General features: G+C 47.3%; 1 protein-coding gene across 1 annotated transcript in view; it reads left to right on the forward strand.

Annotated features, from left to right (window-relative positions):
- The window catches only part of LOC138453800 (zinc finger protein 282-like), a 504,037-nt gene that overhangs the window by 472,283 nt on the left and 12,364 nt on the right, over positions 1-19,390 (forward strand). The gene's annotated exons all lie outside the window — the stretch shown is intronic.

Below are 19,390 nucleotides of genomic sequence, written 5' to 3' on the forward strand. Positions count from 1 at the left end.
CCACTGTGGCCAGGCATTTGCTCAGCCAGGCCCTGGGGTGATGCGATGTCCTCACCTTCTGAGGTCTTGCTCTCCTCCACGTAGTAGCTGTCCTGAGAGTGGTCATCCTCACTGTCTGTATGACGCATTTCTAGTGACGGAGGACTGGTCGGTTCTCTGGGCCTTAATCATCGTCCCTTTCTTGTGCGTGACCGTCAGCGGTTCCGGTGCAAACGTGGCATCCTCCTTGCGTTGCTTGGGTTGCCGCAACCACACTTGGTTTCCCACTTCCACGTTCGACTCCTGTGCCTTTCTTTTATGATCTGCCTTGTCCTTCATCTTGGCTTTAGCTGTGTCATCCCTGTTTCTGGCCTCTCGTTCCAGTGGCGTGGCCTCTGCTGCATGTGTGTCTTCCGGCAATCGTGTCTGTACTGGTCTGCGGAACATCAGGTCGGCTGGGCATATGCCCATCGTGCTATGGGGGGTGTGACGATAGTCCCTGAGGAACTGATAGAGCGCTTGTTCGAATGGTTTATGGAGGATGGTCGCTATTTGCAGGGTTCTTTTGATGTTGGCCATGAACCTCTCGACCATCCCGTTGGCTTGTGGCCATCTCGGAGTTATCTTCCGATGGTGGAAGCCCATATACCTCGCGAAGTTCTCGAAGACTGTGCTCATGAACGGCGCTCCGTTGTCGGATTTTATGACCCTGGGTATTCCATATGTGGACAACAGGCGGTCCAGTACCGGGATGACACTGGAGGCTGCCGTGCTGTCTACAATTTGTGCGTCCGGGAATCTGGAGTGTTCATCTATTAGTACTAACACATACGTGCCGTTTCTGGGAGGTCCAAAGAAGTCCACCGCCAGTTCCTCCCATACGTGTTTCGGTAGCGGCGACATGTGGAGTGGGTTTGGGTGCGGAGGCGGTGCTACCTGTGCACACGTCGTGCATTGTCCTATGATTTCCTCCACCATCATGTCCAGCTTGGGGAACCACACTTTTTCCCTTAGTAGTCTCTTAGTGGCAACCACTCCCCGGTGGCTTTCGTGTGCTACCTGGATTGTTCTGGTGCGCAGTGACTTTGGAAGGAGTACTTTGCACCCTTTTAATATTACGTGATCGTCGACAATGGAGAGTTCGTCCCGGACATGGTCTATTAGTTTGATGTCTTCTTGGATCTCTTCCGATTCATGCTGTGCCTGTTGACGCATGTGTGCCCTTCTGTCTTCTTGTATGCAGTGTCGTACAATACGTAGAGCCGGGTCTTGTTCTGAGTGTGCAATGATGTCTGCCCACCCCACTGGTAACGGTTGTAGGTGGTGAACCACATAATTGAGATATTCATCGGCGATGGATGGTTGGGAGTTGGCGGGGCCAGTCGGGTGACGCGACAGATAGTCCGCTGGATTGTCTTCTTTTCCAGGCCGGTGCTTGATGATGAACTTGTAATCCTGCAGTCGTAGGCCCCATCTGGCTATTCTGGGCGGCATCCTTGACTTAGAGTCTCCGTAGATTGTGAGCAGTACCTGGTGGTCTGTGATGATGGTGAACTCCTTGCCATACACGAACAGGTGAAAGTACTCGCATGCCCATACTACCGCTAGGCTTTCCTTTTCATCCTGGGAATAGGCTTGTTCTGTCGGGGTTAGGCTCCTGCTGGCGTATGCGACAATGTATATTTTCGCGGGTTCCAGTGGGTCAATTTGTGTTAATATGGCACCCAGACCGACGGGGCTGGCGTCCACTATTACCTCGGTGTGTCTTTTGGCGTCATAGTACGCCATGTCCTCTGCCTTTGAAATGGCATCTCGTATCGCCTCAAACGCTTTTTGGCAGTCTGTGGACCATGTGTAGGGTTGATCTTTGCACGTTAAGAGGCGCAACGGGTTGCTGATAGTTGCGTAGTCCTTTAAGTATCTGGAGCAATAGCTGGCCAGTCCCAGGAAGGAGCGAAGCTCCGTCGTGTTCGTTGGGGGTGCGGCTGAGTTGAGTGCCGCAACTTTCTCCGGGTCCGGTCGCATCCCTTTGTCAGAGAATATGTGGCCGAAGAACCGTAGTGAGCCTTTCCCGAACTCGCATTTGGCCTTGTTGAGTGTTAGCCCGGCCTCTTGCAGTGCAGCGCACACTCTGTGGAGAGCTGTGTCGTGCTCTTCTTTAGTCTTTCCAAATACGAGGACGTCATCCGAGTAATTCAGGCAGTTGGGCACGTGTCTGATGACTCTGTGTATTTCCTCTTGGAAGATTTCGGCTGCGGAGGATATCCCGAAGCTAAGCCTTTTATATTGAAATAGACCCAGGTGTGTGACGAATGTCGTGATGTACCTGGATTCGGGAGCAATCTCAATTTGATGATAGCCTTTCGTGAGGTCCAATTTCGAGAAAACCTGAGCCCCGTGGGGGAGGTGTATCATGTCGGTGATCCTGGGCGCCTGGTGCCTTTCCCTCTCAATGGCCACATTGGCTCTCCTCATGTCAACACACAGGCGTATCGATCCGTCAGGTGACTTCTTGGGGACGGGAACGATGGGGGACACCCATGGGGTGGGCCCTGAGACTGGTTCAATGACGTTGAGCTTGATTAGCTTGTCTAACTCCTCTTCGACCTGGTGTTGTATGTTTACCGGAATGCCCCTGTAGTGCTGGGCGACGGGCGGTATCCTCGGGTTTATGTGCAGCTGTACCTTTCGATGTTTTAGTTTTCCTAGGCCTCTGAACAGCTTGGGGAATGTCTGCTCAATGGCGTCCGGTCTGGCGAAATATTTATGGGCCATAAGCTGGTACAGGATGTGCACCAGACCCATCTCGACGGCTGTCTTAAAGCTGAGGATGCACCCGCTGTTGGCTTCCGTCTTCAGGATGTGTAGCGTGATCTTTGCCGCGTGCGATTTGTGCACGCACCATGCTGATATTGTTCCTTTGCATGGGAGCGGGGTTGTAGCTCCATAGGGGTATATGTCCACTGACGCCTTTCGGATCTTTGGGGGGTTGGTGAGTGAGCTGTATGCCTGTTCACTTATTATGTTAACTGTCGTCCCGTGTCTATGAGGAATTCCAAAGGTGTGTTGTTGACTTGTAACAGGAGCGTCGGACTGTGTTGGGTGGCTGTGGCGTTGTTGAGTGCCCACACGTACCCTTTTTTCCGTTGATCGTCCTCTGACGACTGGGATTCGCTGCCTGACGGGGATCTCATCTCAATGTACCGGACGAACCGTCTTCTTTGCGCTCGCCTTGATCCGTCAGATGGCCTTCTGTCGTCTCGGGCGTAGGAGCTCCTTCCAGATTTTTCTTCTCTCCGGGGTCCCGCCTGGTCTTCTTCTCCTCTGCTTGCTGGTGGGCTGTGTCGTGAGCTTCTCCTTCTCTCCTGTTGTCTCGGTCTGCTGGGTCCCTGTCCCGGCGGATTCTTGTAGACAGCTCTGTATTGGTCCATTCCGCCACAGGCGGCGCACTTTTGTCCTACTGCTGGGCAGTCACCCACGTGCGGATACTTGAAGCCGCATCTGTAGCACTTGGCGTCTGTTCCTTTCCCTCCCGGTGAGGGCGCGGTATGCAGTCTGTTAATGGCATCTGCATTCAGTGTCGGGTGTTGAATGGTGACCTTGCCTAGACTGTCGAGCTGCGACTCAACTGCGGCTTCCATCCTGGCAAGTGCGAGGATTTCCTCGAGGGACCTTTGTTTTTGTAGCAGCTGCTTCCTGAAAGACTGCGAGATGCAGCCGGCTATGACTTGGGATCTTAGCGCCTCGTCATTAGAGTATCTATGGAATTCACAGTACTTTAGCTTGATGCGTAGGTGCATCACAAAGTTATCAAGGGACTCTCCTTTTTCCTGTCTAGTAGTATGAAAGACATGGCGCTCGTAGTCAATGTTTGTATGGGGCGTGAAGTATTCTGATAGCTTCCCATGTAGATCTCCATAGGTGACCGTGTCTACATTCATCAGTTCGCCTGCGATTTCCCTGACAGCGGGGCCTACTGTCATGAATAGGGTGTTTTTCAGCATCGCATCATCAGTCAAACCGATTGCCCCCGTGTAAAATTTAAAATCCCTGAGCCATATGACCCATCTGGGTCCTAGGTTGGATGTGTCTCTAACATCAAAAGGGCCCGGTAATGGTAAGTTGTGAGCGGCGGTACCTGACGTTGGTGCCTGTTGGGGGCCATCAGCCACGGCTCCAGATCCGTCCGATGAGGATGCTACGGGGCTCGCTGGGGCCGACATGTCCGCTGTAGCTGTGGTGGAGACCAGGCACTCCTGTGCAGCCTTCTGCCGTGCTGTGCAGTAGCCCTCAGCATGAGTTGGTGGTGTGCAGCCTCTTCACGGGCTGTTGCGTGTCCTTTTGAGCTGTCCCCTGGGTCCCTGGCACTTCTTGGGGCCTCCCGCCGATTGCAGGTTGATGTGAGAGGGGGGGGCGGGACCAACGCCCGCACCTGCCAGCGGGCCCGCGTTCGCCTCACAGAGCGCGAACACACCCGCTCCCTCGCTGTGTTTGTGAGGGGCCGCTTCCCTCCTTGGCACTCCGTGCCTGCGGCAGATCCGGCGGGTCCCTGTATCCGTGAGGTGCGCCGACGCGCCACGCCGCTCGACCGCGGACCTACGTGGCACTCCGGGCCTTCAGGGCGGAGGTGCGCCGACGCACTGCACCCGCTCGCCTGTGGGCCTCCTGTGTGCGCGAGTGGGTACGGTGTACCCTTCGTCGCCAAATGTAGGGTTTTGACGCGGGTCCCGTAAACCGCTTTGAACAAAGTCACACGGGAGCCGGGATACCATGCGACCTCTTTATTCGTCGCGCTTACAGGAACTGCCGCCCAACCTTTCCCCCGCCCCCTCCCTAGCCCAACGTCACTTCCCCTTGTCCTGGGAACTAAGACCGCAACGGCGGTCTGCCCACACAACGATGTGGGCGGGCTGCAGAGCCCTCACTAACGATCTGACATTTATGATTGAATGTTTTGGAGGAGTGCAATTATGCAAAGGAGTTTGAGATGTTAAATGCCCACAGTATTGGTTTTACAGTTTATGCAATTTCCAAGGATGTTATTAACGTTTTGAAGAATATTCATTAATGAGCTGATTGGGTATTCACAATACAAATTGTGATTTGCGCCCCCAGCATGGTGACTGATCACCACCATGGCTGGTGGTGCAACACATCCTTGTTTTGGGAGATGTAGAGAATTTTTAAATGTAGAGGTTTTTAAATGCGCATTTGTGAGTAGTATGTATGTTGTGTGGACTGTAAATTGGAGTTTGCATTTTTTTGGAGTGCAAGTTTGAAGTTGTTGTGTGTTGTAGGGGTGTACACATGATGAAGTATATTTGTGTATTGTTGTGTACATGTGAGCGGAGGTTGTAGAATACATGTGTTGGAGTTTCATGTTATTTGTGGAGAGGCTTTCACATGCCGGCCGGGTGTGTTTTGCCTTTATGTTAAAAAACCTTTTGTAGTAACCTCATTTTTTGGGGAAATTGGACACACTTGTTATAGTGGTGCTCCATTTGAGGTTAACCCTTCAGTAGGGTAGATATGTAGACACCAGGGCACGGGGCCCATTTTTTTTTGGTAGTATGGAGTTCTTATAGATGCAATTATGCATGGGAGTGTTGGCCAGGAGGCCCATTTTAGTAAGTATGTGCGTTAAAGGTGACCGCACATGGTGGTGTCTGTTTAGGAGTAGTTAGACTCCTAGAAGTTGTCTGTATTGGCAGGTGGTGCAGGGTAAGTTTGTTTGTTTAGCACGCCAGTTGATTTTTATGTCTAATAGGTTTTTGGAGTGGCACACAGTTTGTAGGTCAGTGTTAGATTTTTTGACGGTGGTTAAATTCTTTTGGGTTGTAGTTGTGGTCGGTGGAGGACCAGTTTAAACACGAACGGACAAATTTGAATTGTTTAAAATTTTTAACATCAAAGTTTATTACATTTTAGTGGGGGCTATGGAATTTAGCATGACATATTTTTGTTGTGCTTTAATAAGAATTCCAGCATTTTTTTCATCCTATGCATACAGTTTATTCCATCTTTGTAACGGTTGTGTTACTGTTATTTTGCATGGTTTTTTACCGTGTTTGGGTTTACGCACCATTTTTCTTACTTTCTATGGTTGCGTTTTGGGGTTTTTGTGGTCTTTGTTTAGTTAGTCCTCTTGCTTTAATTTTCATCCTTTTCTATGTTTTCTTTAGGGGAGTAGGGATAAGGTGTTGAGGCGTGTTTTTTGAATGCTTTTGTTTTTTTTTGTTGTTGGCATGTTAGGATTTTTGTTAGGCCAATTGTGTACGCTTCTTGGGCTACACTATATTTTGGAAGGTATGTCGGTCTCGTTGAGACATGGGTTGTGCTCAGGTGTGGCAGACTTGAGGCCAGGAGTGGCAATTCTGGCAAAAGGTGGTAGGTTTGGAGGGTTTATGATGGTAGTTTAGTTTTTATTGTCCATGTGGCAAGGAATGCGCTCGGTGGTGGCAGCACTGAGACCTCGGTGTGGTAGGTGTAGGTGTATAAAAACACCGTGTAGGTGTTTTTATTTGTTTTGATTGTGATCCTAACATGATGGTGAGGGTATTCTGTTTCTTGTAGTTTGTTTGTTAAGGAGGGGGATGTGTGGTATCCTGGTATGATTGTAGGTAGTGCTTGTGTATGAAAGGGCCTCATAGAATGTTAAAGTGGAGCTGAGAGTGTTGGAGGCATGGGGGTTCCAGAGAGTGTCGGTTGGCACTTGGAGATAGACTGGGAACCAGGGCAGAGGCCTATTCTTAGTCTCATACCTTTCATGACTATGCTATGTAACCAAGAAGAATAAAGCCTGTTCCTTTTACACTTACCTGAGTCAGCCTGGTTCCTGCTCCATGTCATTCCTGACTCAGATACATCAATTTCCTTTGCATACATTTCTCCTTTTTACACTTTCTGTACAAGATATAGGGTAGGAATGAGGTTTTGTTAGCACAGGTCATTTTGATTTGACTGACTCCAATAGGACTGTTTTGTTTATTGTTTGATGGTTGAGACTACTCCCATCTTAGTTATAGGGCAAATTAGGAGTTTCTCCAACCACAACATTTCAATAAAGGTTTTACAAATTGTATCCATTGTGTCAGTGTCATACTTTCTTTTTTTAAAAAAACAGGTTTTTATTGTTTTTGCTTGACAGGAACTAAACATCCAGTAACAGAGCACAACCCATTTTTGGCAATAAGCTGTGTTCACATTTTAACTTTTCCCGACTGTGCCTCCCATCCTGCCCTCCTAATCTGTGTTTGTGTCACCATACTATCGTGAGCTGACTAAGCTGTTTGTTCAGGTGTGTTCACCTGGTCAGGTTCTGTATCCGCCGATGCAAACAGAGTATGTGTCAGGGCATCCCATGCCATGATGTCATCCCTCTTGTCAGTTACACTCAAGTGTTCCGCCCTCCTCCAGGCAGCTGCCTCAGCTAGCGCCCACTTTTTCAAGTCCCACCACCAGTTTTCTACGTTAGGGCCCTTGGGAGATTTCCATGCCATAGTGATTCTGCGTTTGGCTCATATATATGCCAGGTCTTTCATCTTCTGCATTTACTTTGTTTGTTTAGGGCATGTGAACTGAACTAGCAGACAAGCCCCTGGGGAATGTGTATCCATCACCATCCCTCCATTGGTCATTCTGGCCGTCACCTCCTCCCAGTATTCCCTAACTATGGGACAAGCCCAAAACATATGTAGCATACCAGCATCCATGGCGTTGCGCCTAGGCCAATGTTGTTCTGTCGTGCCAGGGAACTGGGAGATTCTCAAAGGTGTCATGTATGCTCTTTGTTTTACAAACAATTTCATCAATCACAGTTTAGTGTTACAGGACACTCTCTTGTGGTAACCCAGTATCTCCTTCCATTGTGTATCTGTGAGAGGGGCCCCAAGGTCTTCCTCCCACTTGCGTTCTACTGCCAAAACTGTGGTGGGTCCACCAGTCAGAAGGAGGTCATATATTCTGGATATGGCATGTTTGCGCTCTGAAATGTCATACATGATGTCTACTATTGCGTGTTTTTCCATTATCTCGCCGTATGTAGGCCATCTGCGTATAATCCCCCTCTTGACAGTGCAGTATAGCAAATATTGGCCACTATGTAAGCCTGTATGTTCAGCTAACTCCTGGAAGGGTATGAAGGAGGTATCATGCAGAAGGTCTCCCATTGTAGCAACAACATTAGGTTCCCAATACAAGTGTATCCCCAAGCACGCTTGTGTAGTAGTAGTGCAATCGCTCTGACCCAAAGCTGTATCCCTAAAGATACCAGGTGTGAGCTTTGGCAGTCTTGGGGTCTGCTATTCCATAACAATTCCTTCAGATAGAAGCGTGTTTCAGTAGATTGGAGCATCTGAGTGTCTGGTGTAGGGTCATCAGCCAACCAGTCTACCACAAATTGCAACTGCGTAGCAAGGTAATACAACTCGAAGTGCGGGAACCTAATCTCACCGTCTTTATAAGTTCTACATAAGGTGGTCAGTGCGATCCAGCTCCTGCCATTCTGCCACAGAAACCCACTGCATATGGAGTCTAGGGTATTAAAGAAGGATTTGGGTATATAGTACGGGACATTTACAAAATAATGCAGTAGCCTAGGAAGAGCCACCAATTTCAGTAAATTCTGCTCTACTCATTAGTAAGAGGGGTAGCTTGTTCCAGAACTTTATATAATTCCTAATACCTTCTCGCGCATTCAGTGTGTTGTTAGTGTGTTCTGACGGCAGGTCATGATATTTGTTGACTCCAAAGTATCTAAACGTGGTTGCACTCCACTGTAGTGCAAGGACCGGCAGTTTATCTTGCCTCATCCTGGATAATCCTGCTATCGGGAACAAGGGCAATTTATCTATGCTGATTGTGATCCCTGATAGCTTTGCAAATAGCGCTAGGGCCTCCATGATCAATTCAAAATTGTCCTCTGGGATTTGGATACATAACAAGGTATCATCATCGTACATCTAAATCAGGTGGCTCACCCCTGCCACAGCTATACCTGCCGTAATATACTCTATCTTCAAGTACTGCGCTATCGGTTCCATGGCTAGGATATAGAGCAGTGGGGACAGTGGGCAGCCCTATCTGGTACCTTTTTCCAACTCCCAAAATTCCGAGATGTATCTGCTTGTCTTGACTCTTGCGACTGGTTGAGTATATACCAGCCATATCCATCTTATGTATGCCTACCTAAAGCCAAACCTGCACAGCGTAGCGTAAAGCCACTCTCACCTGAAGGAATCAAACACTTTCACTGCATCAAGCATGGCTACTGGGCAGGGGGTGTCCCAGGACGTAGTGCTGTCCATATTGGGGTGCAATCATGGTAAATTCCAGGCCATGCATCACCCTGGCACGTATCCTTTTTGATCTGGATGTGCGGATCACCCTCTTCAGCTTATCCACTAACATAGCCGTCAGAATCTTTTTATCTTGGTTAAGCATGGATAGGGGCCTGTATGAGCAACACTCCGTTGGAAGTTTGTTTAGTTTGAGGAGGGGTATAATGATTGATTCTCTTAAGCTAAGAGGGAGGATCCCCGCTTCGTAAGAGTCAGTAAATGCATTAAGGAGAGGGGGGGCTAATTCCGCTGCAAATGCTTTGTGGAATTCCCCTGGCAAACCATCCGTGCCTGGGATTTTGTTTGTCGGCAAAGATCTAATCGTATTCTTCAACTCTTCTAGTGTAATGGGTGCATCCAAACCTTCGATTTCTTCCTGGCTTAGCCTTGGGAGGTCTATGTTGGCTAATACTTCATCCCTCTGCGTGTTTATCGAATGAATTGGACTCCGCCTGTCCTCTTTTTTATATAGCCATGCCAGTAGCCTGCCCGGTTTATCCCCTTCCCTATGCTGCCTCTCGATGTATTTGGGATAATTATGCATGCCCAATCCCTTCCAGCATCCCAAACATTTCTGTCGTAGCGCTGCTTCCTCTGCTTCTTTACCGTTCCGACCCAGTTGGGACTGCTCCACTTCCCTTAGTTGCTCCTCTGCTGCAGCTATCTCTCTACCAACCATTGCCTGAATGCTGCCAGATTTGACAATGGCCGTACCCCTAATAACAATTTTCAGAGCCTCCCGAAGAGTTCCTGCACTGGGTACACTGCCTGTGTTATTCATTAAGTAATCTGTAATACTATCTTTCATGCAGTCCTAGAAGGGGATATCCTGCAAGGATTCGCTTCTAAGCATCCACGTGGGTATTGGAGTTCTGGGGGACGCATACTGCCATTGCAGTTGGAGGGGGGCGTGATCTGATAAAACTTTATTCTTATATTCAGCCAGTGTGAAGTTGCACTCCAGTTCCTGGCCAAAAAAAAAAAATCCAGCCTTGCATGGATGGCATGTGGTGCAGAGAAGTGCGATTAGTGCCTGGAGTCTGGGTGAAGTATCCTTCATATATCTATCAAATCGAATGACGTCAGGGACCTAGCAGGTGGAGCTGGTTTGTGAAACTTGGTGTCTGATCTATCTAAAATTGGATTTAGAGTACAATTAAAGTCACCTCCCATTTCTGTAGGGGCTGAGTCTTGAGTATAGTGTTTGGAAGATGTGGCAGTATTGTGATTGGGAGCATATGTATTAATCGGCATGTGTCTACTTGTCCTAAGAGGCCCTGTACCAGCACCATTCTGCCTTTGTTATCGGTTTAAATGTGAGTGACGTTAAACAGTACCGTGGGCGCTACCCAAATCAAGACCCCTCAGGCATATGCAGAGTATGGGGAGCCAATCACTCGTCCGCTCCATTTACTGGTCAACAGTGTTTGTGTCTCTGCCGTTAAATGTGTTTGCTGTTGCAAGGCTATGTCTATTTTGCATCTTCTCAGGTATGTGTAAACTCTGTTCCTTTTCACATAATCATTCAAACCCCTAACATTCCAGGTGAGTACCTTTGCGGCACTAGCCATTAGCATATATTAGGCACAAAGGTGTCAGATGCATCCATCCAGTTAGTGACCCCCCACATATCCCAGTCCACAACCTATGCCGTGTATTCTTACTACAGTTCAAGCCAGTAACCAGTACAGGCAACACATACCTCCTTTAACTTCCCCAACTGAAAACAATCTCCGAGCCTTATTACTCATGCTCGGGCATGTCCGCTTCTTGCATCCGCCTCCAGAGTCTGAAACACCGCTGCAGGTGGGCGCAAAGACATGTGCCCCTAAAAGAGAAACCTCAAGGGCATGGTAGCAGCCATCCTGAGTGTGTGATTGCCTCATGGGGGTGTTGCTCAAATATTGGTGTAAGACCCGCCACCAGATACGAAGGAAGGAGGAAAGGAAAAAGGATCAGGTTCTTGTTGAGCGATCCTCCCAGGTAACGACCCGCTTGTCCTGGCGTATTCAACTGGCGTCCAGTTCCTGCTTAGTTAATCAGGAACTAGTGTGACAGACAGTAACTCCGTGACTATTGTTTGTTCTCTGTCAATTCAGTGGTTCTCTTGTGCTTAGGCCGGGCACCCTCACCTTCACCACCAGGGAAGTCTTTCCTTGTCCATCCACGCCTGTGCTTCCTCCAGGAGTTCAAACAACAGGGCTCGATTCTTATATAGGACCTTTAAGCAAGGAGGATAAATCAACATATATTTCAGGCCAGCTGTCCTCAGCCTCGCCTTTGCTGCTGAGAATTGTGCTCTGCTCTTCTGGACCTGGATGGTGTAGTCAGGGTAGACTGCTAGCTCCGTCGAGGCTCTTCACTGTGTTCCCCCTTGTCTGGAGTAGGAGAGGATCTTTTCTCTATCTTTGTAGTTCAGGACCTTTGCAATTTTTGGCCTTGGGGCACCCGTGGGCGGATGTCTGGTGATGGCCCTAAGTACCCTTTCTATTGTGAAGCCCTGTGAGAGGTTCCCCGGCCCAATTTCCTGTAAAAACATATTTTCCACATATGCTATGGGGTCCTCTGCTTCCTCTCCCTCCAGCAGACCAACAATGCAGACATTGTTTTTTACGTGCGCTATCTTCCACATCCTCCACCCTCTTTTCCAGTAGTGGTCTTTCAAAAATGTTATATATATGACTGATTTTTGGCTCATGGGATGTTGTGTTTCTTTGTGCTCATCGCATATAATAATGTGTTGGGGATGTAATTGAAAATTATATTCAGCCCGGATTTGAAAAAGGCTCAGCAGAGCCGAAACATGTTATCGCATATGGGCTCAACGTGTGATGTTTAACAAAGGAATAAGATATAAAATATATATATATCGTGATGCCGCCGAGTCCTGTATTCTTTTCGACTATATACTGTTTTTCAGTAGGCTGACTTTCTTTTGCAGGATATGCACATTGGCCTGCGTTTCGCAGAGCTCTTCAGAATTTTCTTTTGTTTCACTTTCCAAGCTTGTGGTACACTCTGCCAGGTTCCTGACATCCTTGCTCAACAAACCCACATCTACTTTGAAAGCTTCAATTTGGGTGCCCAGTCTGGCCTTTGCATCACTTGATTATGCCTCTCCCTGGCATCCCCTTCCTTCACCCACAACAACGCCATGTCCCCCACAGGAATCTGCTGTGGGTTTCTGGCGTAGTTGTCAAGTGTCGTTTGTTTTGCCTTCAATTTGGCAGCCTTAGGAGGCATCAGTCCTTATAAGCGTACTGTGGTATGCAACGAAAATTATCAACCTGATGCTCCTCCAGGGAGTTTCAGGCTATTTCATGAGTATACATTTTGCAGGTGTCTTGTCTGATGTGCTAATATCCTGTATATCAGCCTGTTGTCTGAACGTGGGAGCAGTTTTTCGTTTTTATACCCCATATCCTCTATCCTATTGCTCTGCGCATCGAGCACTACCGCTCCTCGCCAAGTCACTCTCTCCCTGTGCAAGGGTGAGACCTGTTATTAATGGTGGCAAGCCAGCTGCCCCGAGCGGGTCCCCTGTGTGCTAGCGTTGATTGTATGTGCTGGGTAGCTTGGCTCTTATAATTTTCTACTCCACAGGAGTTCCCAGCTTCCTTTCCTCCGGTCTGGGGCGTTTGCACCAAGGTGACGAATGCGCAAGAAGGACAGTGCGATTCCCCCTCTCCTCCGCACTACGGCACCACGGCACACAGTGTTCCTGGAGGCTGTGGGGGTCTTCCTCAGTGCCGGGTAGGCGTCGGCCAGCACACCCCTCGACCTGACCTTCTCAGCTGCAGCGTGCCAGCGCGAGCACTGCTCACTCACCGATTTGTGCACCAGGCACTTTCCCAACAGCAGGCACAGCCTTTTCCTTCGTCCACAGCCTCCCTGTCCTTGTCCACAGCCTGGCACCATTCACTGACCAGCATGACAGTGGGTAACGTCCTCTTCCAGTCGCAGTCGCCATTTTGGATCTGCACTTGCTGATAGACGTCAAGGCTCCCAGGCCGTGCCACTGGTGTTCCATGGGGGCATCCGTTCTTCAATCTTCTCTGCACACTCCTGGCATGTTCAGTTCCAGTTCCCTGTAATTTCGGGTCTTATGTATTTGGTTAACCGGTCCTTTTGGGCAGATCATGTCGGATCAGGCGGGAGCAGTTACGAGAAATGACTCACACTATGGCTGCCAGCCACGCCTCCCTGTGTCAGGGTCATACTTGTGATACAATGCCTTTCCTATGTATGGTGTCAGGGTGGGCTATGACTCAATTGAGACAAATTGGGGGACCCTAAAATTCCAGAAACTTGCAGAGTCTCTGACCCCTTTATCGCCACAAAAGAATCCATATGCTTTGATATCTGTAGCAGCAGAGAAGCCACTATCCCCCTGGGAAAAGAGGGACGATACCCATGGACTTAGTCCTAATACCCCCTGCGGGTTGTTATATAAGATTGGCCCCAAAATCCAGCCTAGCCTGGAAGTTTAGTTTCGATGTCCTAGCAGGTGTCATAGATCCAGACATAAAGGTTCTACTACAGAACCATGGCGAAACTCTATTTGAAATACACTTCAAATGGAGACAAAATTGCACAGGGAATTCTTGCGAAGGCTCTATTTCCCTGTCTTAAGGAAGAAAGTGAACCAGAGGAAACTGAGAGTGGTAGCTTAGGCTTTGGAGAGGCTGATGAAACACCTATTGTTGAAGCAAAAAGGAAAGAAGAACCTACCATCCTTCCCGATCTAGCCTTCACCCAGCGAAACGACCCAGTACTCGCAGATTCCAGAGGGAGAGGGACCAGAAAAAGGGAGCCCCTTTTTCTTCCTGAAACAGGGATTACTATTTTGAAAGGAAACCTACAGAGAAGGCCTGAGTAAAACTCAGTTAGTAATACCAAAAACCCATCGCAAGATCGTGCTAGAGATTGCATAATCTCATTTGACAGTGGGACATTTAGGGCAATGTAAAACCCAAGGTCACATCAGTGGGAAATTCTACTGGCCAGGTATATAAAGAACTTCATTCAGACATGTGAAATATACCAGAAAACCAGTGCAGATTTTCTCTTACCTCTTCCTCTAAACCCCTTACCGATAATAGAAGTCGCTTTTTCCCCAATTGGGATGGATATGATTGGACCTTTGGAAACCTCTAGACTGGGTAATATGTGCTCATAATGGTCGGTTACTCTACACAGTATACAGACGCCTACCCCATCCAGGACAACACAACCCAACACATTTTAAAACACCCAGTGCAATTATTTTCTAGGGTTGGTTTCCCCAAGGAAATTCTAACTGATCAGGGTTCCAATATCATGAGCAAACTTATGGGTGAAATCAAGGAATGACTACACATTACCACCTTAAGAACCTCAGTTTACCATCCCAAAACAGACAGATTGGTAGAGCGATTTAAAAAAAACTTTAAATGATTTTGAGGAAATTGGTAAATGAAGATGGGAAGGACTGGGATTGCATGATCCTATGGCCCCTATTTGCAGTAAGAAAGACCCCTCAGGCATCAACCGGATTCTCTCCCTTTGAATTACTTTACGGTAGAGAACCAAGAGATGTCTTAGACATGCTCCAAAAGATCTGGGAAAATAGAGAAGAGGCACCTATTCCCCTCTCACAGACAGCTACCCGATTGTGACAACACATGAAAACATCCAAAGTCTAGTCCACACTCACACGAAGAAAGCTCAAGCTCAACAGAAATCCACCTTTGACAAGAGGGTGAATTTGAGATTGTTTTCAGTAGGCCAGAAGGTATTAGTCCTCTTACTTACCTCTGAAAATAAACTTGTCTCAAAGTGGCATGGGTCATATGAGGTTCTAGAGCAAACAGGAACCTGTACCTATAAAATAGCCCAACCTGACAGAAAACAAAAGACCCACCTTTACCATGTACATTTCCTCAAGGAGTCGAAAGAAAATCCTTCTGCCACCACCTCCTCGATATTGTCTTGTTTGGTACCCGGGGAGATAGACAACTCAGAACTTATTCCCCAAGAAATAACTTTAAAAAAAACAAGAAGGTTTGAATTACCTTATTATGGCATTCCCCAATGTATTCTGCAAGAAACCAGGGAGAGTACATTGGTGCTTATCATTATATCTGAACCCCAAAGGGAAAAGTGGTCCATTTGAAACCATATAGACTCCCAGAAGCACAAAAATTGTGGTTGAGGAAGTGAAAGAAATGCTGAAGGTAAACATTATCGAGCCCTCTTCAAGTCCATGGTCCTCCCCTATTGTGTTGGTAACTAAACCCGATCATTCTTGGAGCTTTTGCATAGACTTCAGGCAGGTTAACGCCATATCTGCCTTTGATGCCTATCCTATGCCATGCAGCGATGAGTTAATAGATGAACTTGGAAACACCACATTCCTATCAACCCTAGATTTAACCAATGGTTATTGGCAGGTCCCAGTACATGGACCTGATAAGTAAAGACAGCTTTCTCGACACCCCTGAGACTATTCCAGTTCCACGTCCTCCCTTTTGGCCTGCATGGGGCCCAGCCACTTTCCAACTACCCATGATCATGATATTACAGCCCTACTCCGATTTCTGTGGGGCTTATATTGACGACATACTCATTTATAGTCAAACTTGGGAAGACCATCTTTTCCATATTTCTACTATTATGAGAACCCTCAGAGAGACTGGTTTAACTGCACATCCATCCAAATGCTGGCTCAATCGGCCGTGAAATACCTAGGCTTCTTTTTAGGGAACGGCAGTGTCCAGCCTCAACAAGAAAAAGTGAAAGCCATCCTAGATGCCCTCACACCCAAGACAAAGAAAGACCGCAGGGCATTCCTAGGATTGACTGGTTATTACCGTAGGTTTATCCCAAATTATTCAGATGGAACAGCCAGATTAACAGACAAACTCAGGAATGCCGAACACCAGAAGATTCATTGGACTGATGAGGACAATGCATGTTACAACAACCTAAAACAAACCTTGTGTCAGAACCTCATCCTAAAAGTAGTATTTATTTTCAAAAGAATTTGTGTTACAAACTGATGCCTCTCTCACAGGGTTAGGAGCAGTTTTTTTTTTTTTTTTTTAAATAGACGATGTATTAGAACACCCCACCCTATTCACTGGTCGTAAATTCTTCCCACACAAGAAGAACTACTCTGTGTTGAAATTAGAGGCCCTTGCCATCAAATGGGCAATTGTCCATCTAAGATACTACCTTCTAGGGAGATAGTTCACGCTTGTCACCAACCACTCACTTTTAGTGTGGAAAAGTCAACAGAAGGACTCTAACTCTCCAGTCATGCAATGGTTCTTAGACCTGCAACCCTACTGTTTCACTGTGGAACACCAAAAAGGTAAAGAACAGGGGAACGTCGATTTCCTTTCCCGGTTCATCCATGAAACAGATGCTGCTACATCGCATAGGGGAAGGGTATGTGAGAAACCAGAGGGAGTCTCACCCGCTAGCCCCTGGGGATCTCTCTCTCGGGTGGCATGGTTCAGTCATCGCCTTTGGATCCAAACCCTGGGAGGATCACCTGGGTGGGGGGGGTCTTCAGGGAGTGGGGGTGAGACAGCCGATGGTGAGACGTGGTATTTGCATCTTTTTTGTTCATCTACCCCATCCTATTTTGTAGGGTTTTCAGAAGTCCCTAGTCCCCCCGCTTTTTACACAAACACTGGGCCGAGGAAGAGCGTGACTGAGAGTATCTAGATTAACTCTCTCACATCGTACTGGACATGTCCCGTTAATCGGGTCAGGCAAAGTCAGGTATTTGACACTAAGTGCATACACCTGATACCAGTTAGCTCTCCTCACATGAATAAAAGGCAACACCTAAAAACACACTCTAAGCAAGGTGGAACACTAGTACGAGCATAACTTCCAGGACGAAGGCACGCCTACTGTAGCAGAACAATGGACTAAGGGACAAGAGCAGCGGGCCGAAAACCCTAAGGGTTCCCTACTGGAGGTTGTTGCCTCCGACAGACCGCGAAAGACCCATCCAGAAGGCCAGATTCCACAAGTGAAGATTGCATTGTGTTTCCTGGTTGAAAGGGAGAGTTGGGCAGGCGAGGCCAAGCCTGTGGTACTTACCTTGACTTTTGAATTGGAAATAGCAAAACAAGAAAGAAGCGCACACAGCCGGTGAGTTGGCAAGTGACCTGAGTGACCAGTGTGTGTTAAAGCAAATGAAGTAGCAACATTATATCACAAGGGAAGGCTGCACACGTGTGGATGAGATGCAAAGAAAGGCAGACCTCTGAATGAACTTTGAAGTAAAAGGCAGCTTTGAGATCAGCGATACTAAGTAACAGAGTGGTCCGGCGAAAGGAAGTAGCCCATTTGAAAGCCTCCATGAAAGGTACATTGTTTGAAACTATAAAGCGAACAAAAACCAAAAGTGAATGAAGCAAAAGTAAACGTGAACTTTGAGTCGAAGTGGTCCTGCAGGGATCTGTAAAGAGAGCCATGCACATGCGAAAGTCTTCGACATATGAGCTGGTCTGAGCCCGATTGAGCGAGACCCGAAGTACAAAAAGCTTGGGGAAGGGAGCCCCCTGGCAAGTTTGTGTTGAACTGTGACGTGAGAGGTTTGAGCCCGAAAGAGTGGGGCCTACGTAAACTGTGTACTGTAAGGTCTGAGCCCAGCAGAGGGGGACCTTTGTGAACTTTACATCGGAATATCATTTTGAAGTCAAGAAAGAAACTTTAACGTGGAAGGCCAGAGAGTTAGAGGGTTCGAAACCGAGCCAGAGTGTGTCATCCTACCTACAAGGACAGCCTTACTCCATGAGGTTTAACGTGAGGAGGCGAGCTGCTTCAACTACATTTGTTCTTTTGAACATTGATTTTATTTGACGGACTGTTTTGTTTATCATTTGATGGTCGAGACTACTCCCATCTTAGTTATAGGGCACAGTAGGAGTTTCTCTGACCCCAACATTTTCAATAAATGTTTTACAAATTGTATCCATTGTGTCAGTGTTATACTTGTGATACCATGCCTTCCCTACAAAACCCTGTCCTCTGCTAGGCGGCAACGTGGGAGTCTCTGCACACTTTTGCTAAGCATTACTGCTTGGATTCCCATTCAGACCAGGATGCTGATTTAGTAGGGGGCCCTCTTGAGTTTTCTGTTCTAGGTGGTATCCTTGCATTCCACCCTCCTCCTAATCTACTTACTACTTTGGGAGTACATCATATATGAGGAGTCGGTGGGAGGAAGGCATCCATTAGAATCACAAATCAGTTACCTTTCTGTAATATTCTTTCGGATTGGTGTTCCTTCCACAGATTCCTCATCGCCCTCCCTACCTGCTCCTCTTGGCAGATAGCCAGGACACCATTGGTTCCATGGTCCCTCAGCGTCAGAGTGCTAGGGAAAAAGGGTGGAACTGAGGTCACAGGGTGCTGTGCCTCAATATATACTGGCCCCAAGGTTATGTCCGGTGCAGGCAACTAGAGGCGTTGGACGAAGCTGACATATAGCCGTTCTGTGCCCCTAGTGACAGTAAAATTTCCAAAGAACAGCTGTGCTGTGGACAGGATATCATAGAATATCAACAAATTACTTACCTCTCTGTAATGTTCTGATGTTCTTCCAACAGATTCCTATCCTATACCTCCAACAGAGAGGTAAGTAATTTGTTCTCCGCCAGATAGGGAATCACTCCAAAAAGTCCAACTTGGAATTGGATTGTACTTATTGATTGTCCTGCAGGGTGTTTTGTATTGAATATGTATTCATGGAAATCTTGAGAGCTGCGAGCTAGACCATTTTTTTAATGGGTGTATTTCTTTTTGTTGATCCACTCTCCCTCTTCTAAATCAATAATGTTTTTCTTGTAACGTGTATTTGTTTTGAGGATTTCAATGTTTTTATGCTTAGCCTATTTCATGAACATTGGATAGCAGTAAAGAGTGTGATAGGTTTACATTATGAACAGAGACAATCGTTTTTATCTCCATATCAGATTCTATAATATTTAAAGTTCAAAATACATCTTCATATTTTTGGATGCTTGTTTGGAAAGAAGTACTGTATTGTTTTAAACATATTAAATGTAACA

This window comes from Ambystoma mexicanum, chromosome 4p, assembly GCF_040938575.1.
Source record: "Ambystoma mexicanum isolate Mex_15411 chromosome 4p, UKY_AmexF1_1, whole genome shotgun sequence".
NCBI lineage: Eukaryota > Metazoa > Chordata > Amphibia > Caudata > Ambystomatidae > Ambystoma > Ambystoma mexicanum.